Source organism: Labrus mixtus, chromosome 13 (assembly GCF_963584025.1).
Source record: "Labrus mixtus chromosome 13, fLabMix1.1, whole genome shotgun sequence".
Taxonomy (NCBI): domain Eukaryota; kingdom Metazoa; phylum Chordata; class Actinopteri; order Labriformes; family Labridae; genus Labrus; species Labrus mixtus.
Window position 1 is genome coordinate 9,863,904 of NC_083624.1, and position 20,383 is coordinate 9,884,286.

The following is a 20,383-nucleotide window of genomic DNA, read 5'->3' on the forward strand; positions in this document are numbered from 1 at the left end:
AGACGTTTCTGCCAGTTTTCATGATTGACTGTTTGATGTGTGTTTCTCCAAACCTGGCTGCATACATTGTCTCGTTTATTCCTTGATCGCCCCTGCACACCCACACACTGCACACACACACACACACACACACACGTCCCTGTGCTTATATTACAGCGCAGAAACTTAAGCCATGCACAAACAGCCTCGGAGCCCTTTCCTCTCTGCAGGAACGACTTTTTCATTAAAACAAATCGCTCTCCCAACAAGCCCCTCTCTCGTGAGTCTGAACCCTCTGCCCGTCCCGCTGCACACGCTCTCCTGTTTTTATGTTGTTTTTTCTTTGTCCAGCCTCCTACTTTTATTGTCCTCCTGATAATGGGCTGCGTGTTAAGAGGGCGAGGAGCAGGTTTGCTAACAGGCAATGTGTTGTGAATTAAAGAGAGGTGTGTTTACATGAGGGGTCGAGGAGTGAACGAGGTTTAAGAGTTATTTTTATATTGTTATACATGTTATATGTGCACACACATGGATTTATGCTTGTGTGTTTAAACATTCTGTAAATGTCTGTCTTTGCAAGAGAATTCATAAATATAAACCAACACTTTGTAGAATGAAGGTTTATATGTTGAAATGTCAGGATGTGTCAGGATTTATGGAAAATGCATGAAAATGGATGTTGAAATGTTTAAGAAGTTTGTCTCGAGGACTTTGACTCATGGATTTCTTTGCATGTTATCATGTATTCATTCAGTTTTTGGTCCTGCATGACTCTTCAGGGATTTCTACATTTTAAACTGAAATCAAAAATCTGCTGTTAGACCCCCGATTGACCCCCGAGAGCCCTTACCTACTACACCCTGTATTGTGTCTCTGCTGCTGCCTCCAAGATCTTATTAAATACAATTCATGCGGCGTGCACATGGCTATTATTGACTTCATTAGACTCCAACAAACCCAGAGAACAACCTGCACTCCTCTGATGGAATAAAAACTAATTGGCCACAGGTTTTCTGCATATCGGTTGAGTGTGTGCGGCACAGTTTTAATTTGGATTATGCACCATGGGAGCTCATTACGATCCAAATAATTAAAACAACATTTTGGTTCAGGGCCTCTTCAAGCCAAGGTAAACAGCTAATACTGCAAGAATTTTTGTGAAGCTGCAAAGAAAATTTGCAACTTTCTTTGCTAAATGGTGAACTAGGTGTAGAATTTAAAAGCCAAATTGTCGAAGAAGCAGAGCGGGATTTTCTGGCACAAATTCACCAACTATCAAGGTGCATGAAGAGTGAAAGGCTTGAAGAGGTCAAAACGCTCCAGCAGCACTTTTAGTATGAAGATCGACTTTATTAACAAATTAGACCGACGGGTTTCGGTTTGTGGCTGTAATCAGGGTCATCTAAAGCGCCACAATTTTCCCCCCAGATTCAGATTCAGATTCTTTATTGTCCCACAAGGGGAAATTTACGTTGGAGCAGGAGCACACAAAAGACAAGAAACACAAGGACAACATCACCATAAAACATGAACCAAAACGAATTTAAAAAATCAGACAGCCCATATGAAACATAATAAAACATAATAAAACACTGGAATAAAATCAGTCAAGAGCTCATACCAAAATGGGAATTCCTACCAAGTTATTAAAGAACAAAGTGGATGTGTGCAAATGTGCAATTCAAGTGCACAAAAGAGCAACAAATGGCTAATTGTTGTTTAACATATTAATTGCACTTGGTACAAATGAGACCTGGAGTCTTTTTATCTTCCTAACAGGAGCTCTAAAACGACGACCTGAGGGTCAAAGGTCAAACTCACTGTGAAGTGGATGATCTGAGATATCAAGTATAGCTGTAACTTTCCTCAATACCTGCTGGTTATAAATGGTCAAAAGACCAACCTGACTCCTCCTCACCAGAGTTGGTGGACAAACTAAACAGAGCTTAAAGAGACTAAAATGGACTTGAGCTTGTAAAGCGCTTTTCTAGTCTTCTGACTTCTCAAAGCGCTTTTACACTACAGGTCACACCTACACATTCACACCCTGATGGTAGAGGCTGCTGTGCAGTGAGACCATCAGAAGTAACTAATCCATTCATACACTACAATACAAAGCAGCAGGAGCAACAATGTTACAATTCACTTCCATTCCATTCCATTCATACACCTCCACCGAAGCAGGGAGAGCAATGCAGGGTTGGGTGTCTTTCCCAGGGACACATCGGACATGTTGCTCAGCTGGGGACTGAACCCTCGACCTTCTGGTCCAGAGGCGACGACTGTACCAACTGAGCAACAGCCGCCGGGTTAGGTGTGGTGTGAAGTGTCTTAAATATATAAATGCCAAAATATAAATGATTAATTTAACTGACTGGTAATTCTGCTGTCGACGATCAAGGGTGATAATGTTTAACCGGTTAGTCACCTAAACAAACACCACCCTAGTGATGATTGGTTTGGAAGTCATAAGCATTAAAAGATAACGCTTCAATCCATACTGTGGTTTAAAAAACAGTTTTGCCCTTGAAGATAATTGGTCCAACAAAAGCCACCCATAAGGAATAATTAGTGCATGTCCTCTTTGTCCAATAATTCAGTGAGAGGATTTCATGAAGTGAAATATATTGGATTAAAACCAATTACAAATATTACTTAACTGATGGTGACAGAAGAGAAACGTTTTTCTCATAAATCACAAGACTTCCCAACATGTGTTTCTCTTAAACAGACATCAGACTTGGCCCTACCAATGGAGCAAAACTAACAAAACCATCCACCTTGTAAACACAAGGACAAGCCAAATGTTGTCACTCTGGTCTACAGCCAGCTTGCTCCTCTCTGATTAATAATTATTTGAGCTGGCCAGACATCCCCGCAACATGAGCTCTTAATGTTCAGTAAAGAGATGATTTTCTATTGATTAACATCTGCTTGTTATGCAGGCGACGAAGGAAGTCCGACTCTAAGCGCAGTCGTATGCAAACAAGGACATTCCTCACTACAAGGTGACTACACATCTTAATTACTCTCTTCTGGTGACTCATGCCGACGCTTTGAAGCCAGCGTCAATACATCGCTACGATTGGCAGCTGGCTCAGATAACAGGGGCTTTTGGGATATTAAATGGAGATATCATCTGAGTGAGTGAGTTCATTACAGCTCTGAGTAGTGAGTGTGTGATGCCTGGCTGCCTCTCTGCACTGGAGGTTGAGGTAAAAGTAAACAAGTTCAGAAGGTTTGGGCAGGATGAGGGCAGCGTGGAGGACCTGAGTTTGATTTTTGGAGCTCTGGGTGCTCGCAAACAGCAGCTGGATCCCGTCCATCACCCTAACCCCCATCTCATCCAAGCTCGTTACAGACCACGTCTTTCCTGGATCTGCCGATTGGAAACCATTCCATCATCCACTAAAACTTCTCATTTAATCGCAAAAAAAAACTAATCAAATCTACGTTCCAGCCTTCCTCCTCCATTGGTAACCACACACAACCGCCTCCACTTTTTCTGCTTCCATGACTTTGTCCATCATTGACGAGACAGACCAATTATTTGAACCCGTCTGTTGTACGTCTTTGTTTCGATTTGCAGAGGATCTGTCAGGGAGGAGTACTGGCTCACAATGCTCAATGTCACCTTGAGTGTTTACTGATTTCATTACAAAAAATGAAGGATGCATGAGGTATGTTGGCAGCGGAGCTCTACAAAGTAAAAGTCGATCATTTTGAATTACCCATGACGTTTCAGCCCAATTTAAGTAAACAACTTCACATGAGGACTATCGATGAGAGACTGCTGCCAGACTCCATCCAGAACTACTCAAATAAGAAAGTCAAAGTTTCCATTTGGCAGGCGACTCCAATATCTGGAAGGCAAGGCCACCGTGTCTCTATTTATCTTAATATGTTCAAACATACTCAGATGAATGTTGGTTTGAGGAAAGTTATATAAAGTATGAACTGAGCGACTTAACGGTTCACATTTTAGATACAGCAAATCCAGATTCTTAGTTTGGTCACCCTAATTAGCCTGTTGTGACATTATTGACAGCCATGCGTATTCAGAACTCAAAGACATGAGTTAGAGAGAAGTTGACCAACAACAGAGGACGTTACAATGAGGACGCCTGGAGAGTCTGGAAAATACAACCTACCAACAGATCCTGAATCTGCATGCACATAACAAAATGTTGGTGTGAGAAGCATTCTTGTTTTTGTTGGGTGTTGAATTGACCAATCAAAGACGTTTCACGCAGTCAAATAGTTGGTGTGGACAGCAAAAATAGGCTTAACACAGCTACAAAACTCAGTCCAGGAATTCATCAGCAACAACTTCGATTAGGGTATTTAAAGTTAACCAAAGGTACTTGAGCCCCAATGAAAGAATAAGCGTTTACATTTGTCATTAGCTCAAACTTCATTCTCTCTTCTCAAAGCACCTGTCGGACTCTAAACAGTACCCCAAATATCAGTCGCTAACCCAAAGCTAAATCAGTGTTGAATGAAAGCATCACATGTATGTTTTTCTGGCTGCTTAGCTAACCTACTTAATTAAAATGCTAACGATAACTTGGACTGTGTAGCTGTAGTTTCTTTACAGGGTAGAAAACAGCAAAGCTGAAAAGATACTGGTCACTGTTGGTGAAACCAACCAAAAGAAAAGCCAATCATATGTCATGTGTTACTTGCCAAGATTAGAGAGGATTTAATTGTTCCCTGGGTTGGTGTAACACAACCTGGGAATATTTGCCCCGTGCAATTTGCTGGTTTCAGAACAACATTGTGTCCGGTTTCATGTCATCACCTGGACTCTCTCACAGCTGGGTTACTCTCTCCTCCTCCATGAACCGTGTCTGGAGGAACTTTCCTGCTGCTTCCAGCTACTTGAGGCTGACCAGGTCTCAGTTTCATGACCTGTTAGCAAGGTTCTGTATTCACTGTATCTAACAGGTCAACTAAAGTCAGCTGCAATCTGTCTCACTACAACATTTTTTGTGTGTGCTTTTATTGGAGAGATAGAACAGTGGATAGAGTTGGAAATCAGGGAGCAGGAGAGTGGGGCTCCTTTCCCGATGACATGCGAGAAGGAGCCACAGACAGGATTCGAACCTGGACCGTCTGCTCGGAGGACTACAGCCTCCATACATGGGGCTCACGCACTAACCACTGACTACAACACTTTTAATCTCGATTTACAGATTGTAGAGAGGCTGTAAGCTAGGAGAGTTCCAGTAGCTGTTTGTGCTAAGAGTAGTATCGTCCACTAGTGTTTCAGTAGAAACGGCTGGACAGAGAAAACATTTCATGTGGAGATGAAGAGAATACACTGCTATTTAATCCATCAGCATAGTCAACTATAAACTGTCTTTAAACAGATATCTGCATGAAAGTGCAGCTAAAACTTATAGATGCCTTTTCTCAACACCAACTCTGTTCTTACCGATACCTGGGCAGATTGCTGAAGTACATTTTTGGCCTCCCAGGTATATCTCCGACCTGTTTTTATTTATTTTTTATTTATTCATAAAATTGCAGCATGTGGGGGAAAGAGACAGCGGGGGAGAGAGTACAGGCGCGGGAGAGGACCTCACTGAGCGCACAGAATTTTAAACTGTGCCTGAGCCCTCGGCGGCTCCGTGCAACATAACAAAACCAAGAGAGCGGAATCACATCAGCTTCAGAGAGAGAGAGAGAGAGGGATAGGAGGTCAACTGTCCGTACATCATTCTTGTAAATGCTTCGATTGAGGTGCCTTGCTCATATCGAAACTGAAGCTTCTCATGGTTTCGTTTTTTAAAAATGTTAATGTACAACTTCTTGCTCATGTTGAAAAAATCAACCTGTCTACAACCTCTCTGTTTCTGTAGTAAAGAGTGTCATCAGTCCATACCGTCTGTCAGTTGGCTGTTTTTTCCTCTAATTTGGCGGAACAAGTCAAAAATCTCAAGTATTTACTTTCCCTCTGAAAGTGATCAATGTGGAATTCCCGGTACTTAAAAACTAATTAGAGAGTAAAAGCTGGAGGCCCACAAGGTGGATGAAATTATTAAACAGCATGTATTACTGTTTTATTATATTATGTAACCACACACACACCTATCTCTACATCTGCTTCATAAAATACATATCACATGTCAGAGAGAAAATCACATTTTATAAATTCGGTTTGAGCAGCATCGCCGAGGGGGAGATCATTTAAAGAAGGGCCTAGAGTCTGAAGGGTTCAGCAAAGTCCGGAGCCAAACCACAAAACCACAACATAATCCCTCCTCACATATAACCGGCCCACCGCTTTCAGGCTTTAGGACTCTGGGAGTTATGAGGCGGGGATTTTAAACTGGAAGAGAGCAGATATTAAGACGTCTACAAACAGGAGGTGAACACACACACATGAACACACAGACTGTAACTGAGGCACAACACTGCAGTCAGTGGTGATTCTAGAGAGGTGAAAATAATAAATAAGTAAGGTGAAATGCTGGAGCAAACCAAAGCTGCATCCACTTTTAAATCTTAAATCTGTAATTTAAATTGGATTATAGGATTCTGTATTGTCATATTGTTTATGTATTTGAATGTGTCCTTATAAAGTGTTATGAGGTTTTATGTGATTAACTGTTAACATTTTGACTCTGTTTGTTTACCCAAAGGCACAACGAGGGACACAAGTTGGAAATCAGAAAAATTCTCTGTGAAGCACATCAGCTTCATGCTCTGTATTGAAACGGTTAAATTACACTGTCCACATTAATAAACACATGTGAAACAAGTTATTTCTCGTAAAATAATAAAATGTATGAATGATGAAAATGATTGCAAACTTAGTGAGATAAATAAAGACAATCCAGTTCCACGTTGTAATATCTTAAAAGATTCTTTAAAGAGATTTGAAAAGTGCTCGATTGAGCATACAAAGTCTGGTGAGGGGGAATATATCAACAGATAATATCATATAGTGCCTTGATTTAAGAAATGTCTTCCTGCTTGGAGTTACATTTTTGCAGTCGATAAACTTAACTTTTTTCTTTTTTTAAACCAGGTTGGTCCTGTTGAGATTAAGAACCTCTTTTTCAAGGGAGACCTGGCCGAGACAGACAGCAGTAAAAACACAAAGTTACAGACGGAGACACAAACAGAGACAAAGTACATTTTACAAAACACTAACATTTTGCATCAAAAGAGAAAGACGAGTCAAATCCTGGGAGTCAGTAGTTCAAGCAGTCGAGCTAAAAAACATCGACATCCTGTAGAATCTGCTTCCAGATCTTTCATTGAAGATTTAAAAATATTTAAGGACTCCAGCTCCTTGAGTTTTAAGTCGTTCTGCAACAGATTCCAGGCTGAGGGAGCAGAATACACAAAAGCCCCTTTCACAATTTCTGTCAGAGCGTTTGGCACAGAGAGCATAAAGAGGTCCTGAGGTACTTTTCTGCGTGATAAAAACACAGAGGTCGTGTGGAGGCAGACCAAGAATTGCCTTATATATAAAGGTGTACCAGTGTATCCCCAGAGCAGGCCGTCCTACCCGAGAGTACAACTGACAATGGTGAGTCAGAGCTTTACAGTCTGAAATGTTGTAGCAACCATATGGAGACGCTGAGCAAAAGCCCCTTGTCAGAGCATTTGGTACAGAGAGCATAAAGAGGCCCGGAAGTAAATGAAGTGCAAAAAAAAAGAAGAAACAATAAAATGACAATCTGTTATAAAAGTGACACCGTGGAGCCTACACACTGTTCCCGCCATATGTTGTGCAGAAAACAATTCTCAGTCCACAAAACCACTTTTGTTCTAAGCAGCAGGGTGAGTTTATTAATATCTGCAGCCCACCGCTTTTACACACACACACACACACACACACACACACACACACACACACACACACTCGCTGTATGTGGCTTTAATGCAAATTAGATATCAACAAATGTTCCTTTTTTTTTTAAAGATTTATTCTTGGGCTTTTTGTGCCTTTAATGGAGAGATAGGACAGTGGATAGAATCGGAAATCAGGGAGAGAGAGTGGGGAATGACATGCGGGAAAGAGGCCACAGGTGGGATGCGAACCCGGGCCGCCCGCCTGAGACGACAGCCTCCATACATGGGGCACGCGCACCAACCACCGTGCCACCAGCGCCCCGAAATGTTCCTTTTAATAAGAAAGAACTCCAGGTCATGCTATATTTAAATGTTTAACTTGACACACTCTCAGGATGGACACTCGTGTTTCTCTTGGACAAAGATCTCAAAGCACTCCATCACAGTGTGCAACTGTTTTTACTGGGAATCGCACAAATACGTTAGCAGTGTTTCAAATGTATTTAAACAATGTGATGGACTTTGTATAATTTTTTTTCAAGGATTCGTCCCTTCTCTCATACACACCTGTCCTAAAATAGAAATGTAGATTCCTTAAAGTTCCTGTACTTTTTTAAAATATGGATCATTAAAATAACAGAAAGCGTATTGTTTGCAGGTGCTGTCTAAAATATACAAACACCTGGTATCAGAAAAGTATCTAAATTTAGACAACCCTATTTCACAAAGCTGACTCCCTCTCTCAGACTGGATCCAGAGAAAGTTCTGGAGCACACAAACCACTTGAGGCAAATGTATTTGTATTTTTCCCCATTGTGGGATAAATAAAGGATTATCTTATCTTATCTTATCTTATTAAGGTGCACCCACTTGGTCTTGGGTTTGACTCTGAGGATGACGCTGTGCATTGAAACGTCAGTCCTTTGCTCCTAAATAAATTTGCCTTAAATGATTCCTGTGCTCCAGTACTTTCTCTGGATCCAGTCTGAGAGAAGGAGTCAGCTGAATTATTTTGAACATCTAAGGTCGGTCTCTGAGAGCCGTTTGTGGAGTAGCTGATGCACCAGAGTTCCCTCCAACCTGACTTCACACTTTGAAATGTCACATTAAGCAGTCAGAACTAAATCTAATTCTAGGCAGCTTTACAGATTAAAATGAAGTTTGGGACCGTAAGTATTGCTGGGATTCTGGTCTGTGATGACACAGGGGAGCCAGACCTTCACAGGGTTTCTCCGGTTTATCACATAGGCCAAACAGTCAGCAGCTGACTACACAGTTGTTGTTAGGAGACAAGTCTGTCTGAGTGGAAACGGGCTGTTAAAGAGCCTATGCTGCCGCCGCCTCCAGTGTGCACAGAGAACAGGTGCATCAAAGAACAGAGGAGGAGGAGGGGGGGTGACAGGTAGAGAGAGGGAATTTCTCCATATTTCCATATCTCTAACCCCCCACCCCCCTCTCTGCTTCTCTCCAACTACATCATCAACTACACCCTCCTCTCCCTCCCTCTCACCTCGTCCCATTGTTTCACCAGCTTTTAATAAACTAAAGGGCAGATTCCTGACTGCACTACACACACGCACACACACACGCGCACACACACACGCACACACACACACACACACACACACACAAACACACACACACACACACAGGCACATCTACAGATTGGCATGCAGAGTGCCAAGCTCTTCCACTGTCTACTGACGCCAGCTCCTGAAACACCACACACACACACACACACACACAATCTTCCTCTCTCTCTCTCACTCACACACACACCCGCACAGATCCCCTTCCCACGCGCCACCCTCCTAAAAGCTAAGCCCTCACTAAATATATCCCCCCCCCCCCCCAGTAAAGATAAGACAAACAGTGTGGATTTGAGAGCAGTGTTCAGCCAATCACAGACCGCCATGTGAGCCGGAGCTAAGCGTGTGTTAGCTTTATAGTTCGAGCTTTTCAAAAACAATGGAGACAGAAAGAGAAGACACAGAGGACATAAATGTATTAATACTCTTATTTTATATATTTCTCAGAGTGCAGGAGCTCCTCTATTGTTTTGCTTTGAGCAGAAAACAGAGCTGCTAATCCGGCAGGGTCAACAAACAAGCACCTCAAATCCAGAATCCGCCTCCTCTTTTCATCCTCATCAAACAGACAGGCATGTGAGGGCTGCGGGCTAAAACCAGCGCACAAAACATAATCAATCCTCGGTTCAGCCCTGAGCCCGAGGCGAGGGAAGAAGAAGTCGTGGGCGTGTTTGTTTTATCACACTGGACCAGGTTTTCTCCGGGCAGCTCAGATCTGTCACAAGCCGCGTCAGGGTCTCCTCGATGGCCCTGCGGTTTCGTGCGGAGCATCCATTTGTCAGAAGCACATTCCTGCGGCGGTGAGACATTGTGAACTGCCTATCGGAGCTTCAACACTGTCCAAATAAATACACTCACAATGGGCCCCTGTGTGTGTGTGCGTGTGTGTGTGTGTGTGTGTGAAACACAAAACCAACCGTGCACCGCTCTGCCAGAGCATTGGTGTCTATCTACACCTGGCTGAATGTGCGATCTTTCAAACACACCTCCCACTCTTCTTCCTCCGAACTGTTTAAATGTGATTTTTATTTCGTGCAGCAGCAGACACACAAACTGTTTCTCATCTGGTGTCACTTGACGTGGAGAGAAATGTCTCAATATCTTCCTCTCGCTTGTCAAAGCCTCCATCACTCTCACCTTTTGCTCAGCAGAGGTGGCAGAAGTACACACAGTCTCAACTTAAGTAGAAGTACAGAAACTTCCCGTTAATCTCCATTGAGAGAGCGCACTGCGAGCGAACACAAAACCAATCAGGATACTTTAAAACATCATTACAGCCTGACATCATCTCTGCAGGAAAAACCAACAACAATCCTGACTCATAGACAAATAAATAGAACCAGTTAGCAAGCCAGGTGTGGTTCTCACAGACACAGATAGCTGCTAATTAGTGCTAACATGTAAAATGATAATGTTTGAGTTAACTGTGTGTAAAAAGTGGAGCTCAGACTTGATGGACGTTCTGTTAGTAAAAGAAAGCTCACAGAGAGACAGATTATTGGTCTGATATTTACATGAGCAAATCTCCAAAAGGCTCCAACAGCCCAAACATGGCCCAGAGTTTAAAGGTCAGTGACTGAATTAGCTGAGGTGACACCTAGCAGACAGCTAGCAACTCCCACCTGTCACTCAAAGAGGCCACGCCCCCTAATTCTACATCACTTTAAACCTTAATATAATGAGCTGTAGATACCAAATCTGTTTTTGTACCAGGCTGTAAACCTGTTTATTTCTGCTGTAAAATTGGACATTTTAACATGGGGCTCTATGGGAACTGACTCACTGCAAGACACAGCCTCTAGTGGACACTTGGGAAACTGCAACTTTTTGGTTGTCTTCATTTTTTCAGCCTCAGAGGTTGCAAATTTGTTAAAAGCTTCTGGTAAAAGAAGAAGTAGTGATTTATAGAGTTTCCTTCAGTAATTACCCAGTGTTGGGGGTCTAGGACGAGTGGTGATTCTGGAGTCTGCAGGGCCCGAGGCAAAAATGTACAGGGGGTGGGAGTCCCTCCAAACAGCGCCCGTACAAATGATTTTATAATAATGTCACACCAACAAAGTTTTTTAGTGGAAGCTAAGTTCATAAATTGTCTCTCCCCCATATTTAGGTGTAGACAAGCATCATTCAGTCATATACTTTTATCTGAGTGTGTGCTGTCAGATGGGGCCACTTAGGGGGGGTTTCCTCGTGTCATTTCAAACTTTGCACATTTTGAGCCACTGCTGTGTTTAAAGTTCATCCGCCCTTGCGGGTCCCCTACTGACCTGGGGCCCCAAGCAGTTGCCTGCCTTGCCTGTTGATTAGCAGCCCCTCTGTCGTGGTATTATCAGTTTATTTTTATATTTACAAGAATCATATCAAAGTTCTTATATTGTGACATCCAAATGTCTGATGGGGAATGTCTCTCTAGTGTGATTCTGCTGCTTGTTGTCGGCCATAAAGTATCCACACGGCACTGAAATGTTTTTGTTTGTCAAGATGTGTGATGTGAAACTGTGGGACAGACTGAGTGAAGATCAGACGCAAGGTAGCAATTTATTCCCGTTCAAAATTTAATATGAAGAAATTGTTTTTATGAGGTCCAGGGATGAGGAAGGGAAAAGTTTGTAATTATTTAGTTTAGTATGTTAGTTTGTGGGTTCTGTTAGATCGACTACTGGTTATGTTTTTTGTAAATAATTATATTATAGTGATGGGAATACTTAATATATAATATATTACTGAATATTAATTTAATTAATAACGATTACGTTGAGTTAAAAGAGGTAGGACTAAATCAGTTTGAACTTATTCCTACTCCTTTTTAGGCATGTAAGAGCTTTTCCTTCTTCTGTTTTGAACTTTTTGAAATTAGTTTTCTACATATTTTTAACTACAGCTATTTCTAAATGTTTGAAATAATGAAAGAAATCACTTTCATCTCCATGTGGCCCTGAGTTCTCCCTGTCGCTCATGGACATTCACTAGACGCTCTCCTCCACAATAAGTTTCTTACTCTGTTTTTGTCATACGAGTCGGTTCAGTGTCATCTTCTGTTTTGAATCCTCTTTTTATTTTGGGCGTCTTTATTTGATCTATTTCGGTTGAAATCTGTCTTGATGTTAGGAAGGCAGGGTGCAAAGATGATGCAAAAATTAAAATAATCAGAAAGCCCTCTTAAATACTTTACAGCAAAGGTAGGAAGACAGTTTTGAAAATGTAGGGAGTAGAAACTCAGATATTAAAGTTGGGTACAGACACCTGAAAGCTCTCCTTAAGTACCCTAACACAGTGTTTTTTCTTCTTCTCTTCCCACCTCTGCCTCTCACACGTCTCAGTTTCGTTCTGTTTCCTCTATTCTCTCTCTTTCCTCTCTGGCACTGTCTGTTCCTGCCTCCTTCTCAGATGTTCTTCCACCTACTCTCACTTTTTCTTCTTCTTCCCCCCTCTTATTATCCCCGCTCACTTCATTTTTCATTTAAACACCTTCTCCTCTCTCGTTCTCACGCGCTCGCCTCTCCCTCTCAGCTCATGTAAGTGGTATAGCTCGTCTCCTCCTCCTCCTTCCTACCTACCACAGAGTATATTATATCTGTCATCATCTCCTTCTAGCATGAGCCAACAGCCTCAGGCTCCAACAGAGCAGGCCAAGTCAATCATAAAGTCATGGACATAAACGCACACACCTGTAAAACACATATCCATACAATATGTGAGCGTATTCTCACTGTGATTAACCTCACGCTCCGGATCACACACACACACACACACACACACACACACACGCTCGCTGAGTTCCTCTGTCCTCCCCGCCTTGCTGTCAGTGCCTGATTAGCAAATCCACCGGTGCCAACACAAACATGTTTCCTCCTATTACACATCATGTCACAATGCTTCCTAATCACAACCACTTGCTGTTTCTGGATGCACGCGGAGCACCAAATACCTGCCATAAAAGAGGAATGTGCACCTGAGATTTTGGGATGTGCAACAGGAGTTGAACTTTAACTCGGTCGAAATGAAGACAACGACAGAAATACTCTTCTTCTGACTTTATGTGTTACATCAATGCACATCGAATTATTGACGGCACACTGGCTATTATTCGGCGTGTAAATTCATTTAGAAACATCTGGAACATTCTTGCACTAACTTTTCAAATCTTTCACAACATTTTAAAAATAGAAATACATATTTTTCATGTTACATATGTTGCTGCTTTATGGTTTATTATATTTAACTTATCTGACAGTCGGAGGTGCTGCTGTTCACTTGCACCTCTTGCTGACATATAATAAATATGAATACCCATGATATTTATTCTATCTGTATTCTTGTTTATAGAAGTTTAATGTTCATGTTTCTGTGGAGCTTGTTATCCAGGTTTAAAGCGTAGGTCTATTCTGTGTCTTTACGAGGCCCGTGTCAAACTGGAGTCAAGTTCCTTGTCTAAGTACACACACCCGCCCAACGCAGCCAATTCTTTCTATTTATTAAAATCTATTTCCATTTTATTGTTTTGCAGCAAAACACAGAAACACATTTCTGTGATTTTAAACCTTCTTTGCAAAACAAATCTAAATCTGACGCAGCTTTTTAATCATTAAAAACATGCAGTAAATGTATTTTCTCAGCCTTCTGGAGTTTAATTCTGAATGATAGCATCTTGCAAAAGTAACAAGAGGGTTTAGGAGAACTCTTTAGAGGATGAAAAAGCAGACAGGATCCTGGTGTAGGTGTAGGTGTGCAGTCTGGAGGTCTTACCTTCAGCAGCAGACGGACAGCAGACGTATCCAGAGGGAGTCTGAGATTCTGCACGCAGCACTGGATTTGTTGTTTGACTATTGTTTCCCACAGAGCTCCTCTCTCCTCCTGTTCTACCTCTCCTCTTTCTCTCTCTCTCTCTCTGACTGATTGTCTGAGCACTCTTCCCTCCTCCCTCTCTCTCGCTCTCTCTCTCGCCCTCCCTCTCTTTCTGTCCCACACTCACACTTTTCCTCCAACAGGAGAGAGAAGGAGGGAGCAGGCTGGATGCTCTGCCTGTGAGGACGCTCGTCACATGTGGATCATGACACAGCAGTCATATATCACACGCCCTTTCTCTCTCTCTCTCTCTCTCTCTTTCTGACACACACACCAGCTGACGCACCGACACGCTCCACAGTGGCAAATGGGAATTCCAGCCTCGGACGTCTCTGCTCGGCCCATCAGGAGCGAGCTGACCAAAAGCTGCAGCAGCTTTTTTTTACGAGGTCAGGGTTATAAAACTGTTAGCAGATTTAGTTTATTTAAAAACAACTGGCCCCCGTGGCCTTTCCTCTTCACGCGCTTTCTCCTGCAATGACATCAGGGCTGGACGGGTGAGGGGGAGAGAAAAGGGAGGTTAAATAACTCACCTCAGCAGTCTTCTCTTAATGGGGACATCTGTGTTGTAAGCGGAGTGAATGTAGTGGGAGCTCCTCCACCTGCAGGGAGAGTGATATACATGTTAAATACAGGAGAGGGAAAGCAGCGTAAAACATTTTATTTTTACTCATCATAAAAGTGTTGCAAACATTTTAAATCATCACCAAAAAATGAGGTACTTTCTCAAACTCTTCATGTAAAGTTTTGTTAAAAAGCAAAACATTTACCACTCACATTGTTAAAAAAAATCATACACCATCCAGTGTTTTCTGTACGAGTCGCTCTGTGGATTTTCATTGAAATGAAAAACAGTAAAGGTTCCTGTGTCTGTGTGTTTGGACACAAACAACGTACTCGTCCAGCCTCCTTACATAAAGACGGACACTGTGAAGAGATAAAGAGACAGACTGTGATGAATGGAAGCTAATTCAGACAGATGCATCACTGTCATTGAGACGAGAGCTGTCCTACCTTCTCACAGGCTTTGCAAACATTATTGCAGTATATTACATCAATCACTCTGTTGCTCTCTGAGTGAATGACTCGGTTTAAATGGAGAGCTTTTCTCAACACTGGATACATCTTTGTATATTTTTAGAGCTTAATAACTAAAATTTACGAAAACGTGTGAAATATGGAAAAATAGGGGCAAGATTTTCAGGATTATCAAAAGCTCTGGTAACAATGAGAATGAAACAAAGATTGCAACAGAAACAGCCGACTGAGTCTTTGTCTAATGATGACTTAGAGGAGTTAGTTGGTTTCAGTTTGTGTGACTTTGGTGTCTAAATGTTTAGTTTGCATACAACACAACATTTGTGTAACAAACGATAACACACTCACAAGCTAACCAGACGGGGGTAGGCAGGGAAAGCTCTGCATCCTACTTTATCTGAAAATTAAAATGAGTTGAAGTCTATGAAGCCTGGCAGCTAGGATCAACAGATCCACAATACCACAACGACAAAAGTAGAAGTCCTAGACACCCAGGATTTGGTTAATTTATTGTTTTTAATTTTCAAAAACTGCAGACAAACTCCTGCAAAGTGTTCATGCAATGTAGACAGTGTGCAGGAGTTTGTCTGCAGTTTAAGATTGATTTATTCCTCACCTATACGCACAGATGAAGTTCTTAAAGCTTCAGCACCTTAAATATCATCGATCACTATGATAACAGAGTTTGTATCATTTTCAAAGTGGTATCGAAAAGTATCAAACTATCAAACATTTTCACAACCCTCAACAGATACAGAAGAAACTTCTTTTTAAATTTTCTGCATATGAAGTAGTTTTTGATGATTCTGAAAATCTAACACCAACTTCCAATATTTAACATTTTACACAACATTAACAGAAACAGACTGAACCATGTGATGCAGTCAGAAACTCTCTTTTTGTGTAGGGGGTAAAATCGCTGTTTTTGTCAATGGAGTTTGGTGGCTTTGAAAAGAGTGATGTAACAGCTGTTTGTGGTTACAAATCATCTTCCTTGGGGTGCCGATAGCCTAGTGGTTAGAGCAGGCGCCCCATGTACGGAGACTATAGTCTTCCAAGCACTGGCTCAGGTTTGATTCCGACCTGTGGCTCCTTTCCCTCACATCGTTCCCCACCCTCTCCCTCTCTCTGATTTCTGACTCTATCCACTCTGATTTCTGACTCTATCCACTGTACTGTCTCTACAATTAAGGCATAAAAAGTCAAAAATCATCCGTAGGGATCCTTTCTGTAAAGTTGTCTTACATAGAATAACAACCTGAGCCTGTCACACACACTTCAAACAGATGCATTTGTTCCCAGAGATTAATCTGTGGTCATTACAGGATATATGTCACTGCTGCAGACCGGAGCAATCTGCAGAGGCAATTCCCAAAACTTTACAGAGACAGAAAAGTCAGCACACCAAACTGTCCTTCAAGTTTCCTTTATCTGGGTAAGAGCAGCGTACAATACAAATAACGGACATGTGTCAGCACTAGGCCTTCATCAGCGTTCACTTTCCAAAATTCCCAAAACTTGGCATATTAGTTACTTACACCCCAAATATAATAACACAGAGCCTATAGGTTTAAAAAAGACGGGAATTCCCCTTGAATTTACCATTTTTAGCTGTGTGATATCATAACCTGACACTGAGGGCTGCAGTTTCATGTACTTGTTTGGGTGTGGACCGAATCAAGAGACAAATAAGTCACATCGTTTGGCGTCTGAGGACTGAGGATGCATTCTTCCAACATGTTTCACTTAGCCAGAGAGGAGGGGGGGTTAGAGTGAGGGTCCAACGTGACAAACTACTATGTGTTTCTCATGGATGGATTGAATATAGGAGCAGGGCAGTCAGACTGTGTGGGAATAACAATGAGGGCTACGCCAAAATAGCTGAAAAAAAGAATAACATGAGCCGTGTGAGCATGTGTTCAGACACTCACACGTCCTGGTATGCAGAGTCCAGAACTCTCGGGGGAAATAAGGGGAGCGAGCTGCACCACACTAAGTACGGCTTAGTGGGTCAAAAGTTTAAGAAGCACAATTACCTGAAAGACCTCGGCTGACCCCCAAATTTCTCACCTTCTGTTCCCACTCACACACACATGTAAACACACACACACACCTTTGACAGAGGCGATTTACAGCCGGCAGCAGGAGAGGGTGAAAACGTATCCAGCACCAACAGGCTCCTGCAGAGACATAGAGTGAGAGGCTTCATGTAAGCACAATTTGTATTTTGATTACACTTTCAGGCGTTGTAAATTATCCCCACTGTGAACAGTGTCGAGTTAAATGCTCATAACTCACCTGGACACAATGCGACTGTCTCTCCTCTGGCTCGGCCCGGCTCGGCTCGGCTCCACAGGAGAGGTGGTGACAGGCAGTGAATGGCTTCAGATAATGTATCAAAATATCACATTAAGAAAATGTTCACTGAAGCCAAATGTGAATCCCATATGCAGGGAGGGGAGGGAGGGGGGAGGAGGGGGGAGCCAGGAGACAGAAGAGGGGATACCGGGAGATAAAAACCGCTGTTAAAAGAGCTTTCTAACATCTTGTTAAAACACTTTCTGCAGAGACGGACGCTGAATGGAGAATGATAAAGAGAAAAGTAATGTGACTGCTGTCGACAGAGTTAAGTTTAGTTTCAGGATTAAAATTCTAAATTTCAACATGCACAGTAGTCTTGATGTGTCACTGCCTGGTTAGACCCTGTGGCAGTTAACAGCGGTGTTAAAACTGCAGGTCGGGTTGCAGCCAGTCGGCTAAAAAAATCAATACCATGGGGGTACAATACTTACATAAGCAAAATTATGGGCCAACATAACTTAACTCTGTTAATTTGTAATAATATCTAGAACCAGACTGAACATCAAGCACGTCCATCAAATCCTCGTCTCAGTACTGTACGATACCAGTCACCTATGTGGAAGCATTGGTATAATTGCCATTTTTTTAACTTGTATGTGTGTTGTTGTATGTCTTTTAAATGGACCTTGAGTCTTCCCAATAAAGCAATAACAATAATAATATCTGACACAAAAACGTTTAGGAAGTGATTACTCAGCATGTTAAGGTGTGCCATCCAATGCTTTGGCAATAGTCTTAAAATAAAGATCATTAAAATAAATATCCTTTTATGTTTCGATGTTTTAAATCATCTGGGTTTCACAGAGAACACAAAGCAATTTCTGAATATTTATAAAATGCACCAGTACGAGAAGTGAGAATAGCTCGACCCCCCATAAAACCCAGTACACTCAGGTTAATACATTATTCTCAAAACCAGTGCAGAAAGTAAATTATCTCGAACAAGAAGAAGGGTCCTCAGTCAGGGTAAGAAAATGTCTAAGATTTGTTTTTTAACAATTAACACAATGTTTTTATAAAGGATTATTTTGGGGCTATTTACTGGAGAGATAGGACAGTGCATAGAGTCAGAAACCGGGGAGAGAGAGAGAGAGAGAGAGAGAGAGTGGAGTGACATGTTGGAAAGGAGCCACAGGTCGGATTTCAGCCTGGGCCGCCCGCTTAGAGGACTACAGCCTCTGTAGATGGGGCGCACACTAAACCACTAGGCTACCGGCGCCCCACAAGTGACACAACGTTGAGTCAAAGAAACCAAAGATATCCTAAAACAAGCGTGAGCAGACAATAAATAAAAACTGTTGTCTGATAACTTTTTTTAGTAGAGTGAAAAATCTGATGAAAATAACCTAGCAGTTCATAGATTTAAGCAGATTTTCTCCCTCAATTAAACACACACATTTAGGAAATGCATCTTCAAACTAACACAGCTACTCACTGAATACAGAGAGAGAGACACATTTAAATAATATTCATGAAAAGAAAGCTTAAGACATCATAAAAGAAGACTTTAAACCCAGGAATTCAGCTGATCATGCTTTATGTAAGTCATTTAATTGATTTACTTGTAGCTCCTTTTATACTTAAAAAATATTTTTTTCAAGACTTTAAACTCATGCATATTAAATTATTTGCAGAACTTCCAAACAAACTCTTTTAGGATAACAAAGAAAAATGTTGAGTCCAAATGACTCTGATTTGTGACCCAAATAAAGATGAAGTGTTTGTTCTCTACGTGAAGAGATGGAAATGATGAAATGCTTAAAATGTAGAAGTTGAAATTTAAGTTTTATTCTCAGAGCTGATTCTGCTCGTGTAGTTTCAACCACCAAGTTATTCAGAAACAGTAAAAACAAATCTTTTGAAGGTTATTTAAGACAATAATGTAATAAGAGATTTAAAAACAGGAGCAGAAATAAGCAGATATTGCACAAATATCTTAGATTTCACGTATTGCAGTGTAGAAGTCACTAACTTAAGTGTGACGTGGCAGATTGTCCCTCTCTGGATCAGGTCCCACCTCGGCTGCAGGCGATCCGACATGCCGCCCCCACGAGCACCAGAAACGGAGATGTGACTGGACCTGACGTGACGTGAGTCATCTCCTCCATCTTCGGATAACGGGATTAGCGGGGCAGGGTCACCTCACAGCTCGCTCGCACACATGCCAGCCTGTGGCCGTGACGTCCACACACACACACTCCGCGTTTAACTTTAGCTCTGCAGCAAAGAATTTGGTCTGATGTGACATCTAAAGATTGAAAACCTGTCTCCTTCTCCCTCCAAGAAGTCTATTTCATGACGTTAAGTATTATCAGTGAGCAACACAAAGCTGCGCTCTGACTGATCCACTCTGCGTTTGGAGGATTGATTTCCAGCTGTGTGCTTAACTACATGAAAAAAAGGGAAGGGGGCTATAATTTTAGGAGATTTATGCGGAACGGTGCTCAACAGAAAACCTGGCGTGTTTGCCCCCAAAATGGTCTCCGCTGAGAGAAGAAAAAAGTCCCATAGTTGTAATTTACAGCCGGTGTAGAATAACTTTCTCTTTTCTCGAGCAGGTAAAGTAATGTCGCAGCCGCTGCCAAACACAACTGATGTTTGATGAGATTACCAGGTCTGGTTTCAGAGTTCAGGGGAAAACACAGTCGGCCAGTACAAGAGCTCGGAATCACAGAATAATAGCGAGTTAAACGGTGGTATCAAAGAGAGAGCGGAGGACCACAGTGAAGCTAATGATTTTAACACACTAAACACACAGAGGCATG

General features: G+C 41.9%; 1 long non-coding RNA gene across 1 annotated transcript in view; it reads right to left on the minus strand.

Annotated features, from left to right (window-relative positions):
* LOC132986916 (uncharacterized) overlaps positions 1–20,383 on the minus strand; it is a 138,900-nt gene that overhangs the window by 45,854 nt on the left and 72,663 nt on the right. The gene's annotated exons all lie outside the window — the stretch shown is intronic.